We start from the raw sequence: 2,406 nt of genomic DNA, 5'->3' as shown, positions 1-2,406 counted from the left end.
AGTTTGTTTAATTGTTGCATATGTATATGAGCAGCACGCCTATGCCATAACCATGGGTTTTCCCCTTTAACAACTAAACATGAAATATTTTTATTTGATGCATTTTCTAAATCAATTAAATAAATATTATTATGTCTAACTCCTTTTAATGCAATTTCAGAAGAATCATTCTTAAAAATAGTGCAAGAATTATTTTCAAAGGTTACCTTGAGTCCTTTGTCGCACAGTTGACTTATGCTAATTAAGTTGTGCATTAGTCCTTCTACGTATAGCACGTCTTTGATCATCAAGGTGTCTTCGCTTCCTATATCCCCTTTTCCAAGAATTCTTCCTTTGTTGTTGTCACCATAGGTAACAAAGCCTTGTTCCTTTTCTTTAAAATTTGTGAACTTTGTCTTGTCTCCTGTCATGTGTTTTGAGCAACCACTATCAAGACACCACATGACTTTTCTTGATTTCTGTAATACCTGCAGAAAAAAGAACAAGCTATTTTAGGTACCCAACTTCTTTGTATGGGTCCTTTTGGGTTAGATTCAAATTATTTAGAAACCCAAACATATCTTCCACTAGAAACACCAAAATGTTTAATTCTGCATTTGTTTGAGGTATGGCCTTTTCTCATGCAATAAAAACAGGATACAACATTTGTCTTTCTGTTAATCGTTCCTTTTTCTACCCATGCTCTACGGGTTCTATATTTATTTTTAGGAACAAATTTCTTAGCAGCTTTATTTTCAGAAATTTTACTACATTCTCCAGTAGTTGTATTTTCAGAAAAATATTTGAATTTTATGCAAGATTCACATTCATTATTTGCAATATATTTTTCTTTTTCATAATATAAAACTTTATTTTTCAAATTTCTGATTTCTTCTGCTTGATATAAAAATTTATTTTTCAAACTTCTGTTTTCTTCAGACAAATTTGTAAATGCAGTTTTCAAAACATCATTTACTTTAGAAAGATTTTCAGAAGTAAATTTCAAATTTTCATTTTCTTCAAGAAGGCTATCAAATTCAGATTTTAAATTTTTAAAATCCTTTTTCAGCTTTTTATGAGAAACATCTAATTTTTTAGATTCAATTAATAATGCAACATATGTTTCATGCAATTCATCTTCACCAATGTGACTATCATTATCAGAATAGTGTGAATTACTTACTTGGCTGACATTATCATCATTTGCCATCAAACAGATGTTGGCTTCTTCACCTGAGTCGCTTGAATCTGAAATGGTCTCATTGTCATCTTCCCATGCAATGTAGGCCTTCTTTTTCTTGAAGAATCTTTTCTCCTTTTTGTCTTCACCCTTCTTTTGATTTGGGCAGTCTGCTTTTAGATGTCCCTTTTCTCCACAGCCGTAGCATCGGTAATTTGAGGAAGATACTTGATTATCTTTCTTTTCGTATCTAAATCTTCCTTTACCTTTAGACTTCATGAACCTGTTTAATCTTTTGATCACAAGACTTAAATTTTCCTCTTCGTCTGAGTCTTCATCTTCCGATTTACCTTTGCTTCTTTCAACCTCAGACTTTAATGCCAAACTCTTGTTGTTTTTGGCTTTTGCTTCTTCTTCATCAAGTCTTCCAAGATCTAGTTCATGTTCCCTCAATTTTCCAAAGAGTGTCGCCATGGTCATGGTGTTGAGGTTTTGTGACTCCGAGATTGCAGTCTCCTTTGGTTGCCACGACCTGTCTAAAGACTTCAAGATTTTAATGTTAAGTTCATCGGTATCAAATGACTTACCCAGTCCAATGAGATGATTGACAATGTTGGTGAAGCGTTTTTGAACGTCTGAAATTGTTTCTCCTTGCTTCATCCGGAACATTTCATACTCTTGGATTAAGGAGTTCTTCCTTGCCCTCTTTACATCATCTGTTCCTTCATGCGTCACTCTGAGTACGTCCCACATCTCTTGAGCATTTTTGCAGACAGAGACCCTGTAGAACTCATCAACAGTCAACGCTGATGCAACGATATTCCGGGCTTTCACGTCATTCTGAAACCTTTTCTTTTCTTCAGTGGTCCATTGACCACGGGGCTTTGGTTCATGTGTATTGTTAGTAGGAACAGAAGAGCCAGACGCAATAACATCCCAAATTTCACAATCAATAGATTCAATAAATATTTGCATTCTTACCTTCCATAATGCATAGTTCTCACCTGTGAATAATGGGGGTCTATTGATTGATGCACCCTCTGCAAAGGTTTGATGTGATCCTGCCATTTGAATGACTATCAAAGCAAGCTCTGATGCCAATTGTTAGAATTGCTGCAACGAAATTATTAGCGTGGAACAAACCAAGAGGGGGGGTGAATTGGTTATATACTTTTATCGTGCCTTTTATTATTTTTCTCTTAATTTTTCTTACTGAGCAGATAATTAAATATAAATAAAAGAGTAAG

This window comes from Vigna radiata, chromosome 10 (genome assembly GCF_000741045.1).
Source record: "Vigna radiata var. radiata cultivar VC1973A chromosome 10, Vradiata_ver6, whole genome shotgun sequence".
Taxonomy (NCBI): Eukaryota; Viridiplantae; Streptophyta; class Magnoliopsida; order Fabales; family Fabaceae; genus Vigna; species Vigna radiata.
The sequence above is the reverse complement of the archived record's forward strand: the minus strand, read 5'-3'. Positions refer to the sequence as shown.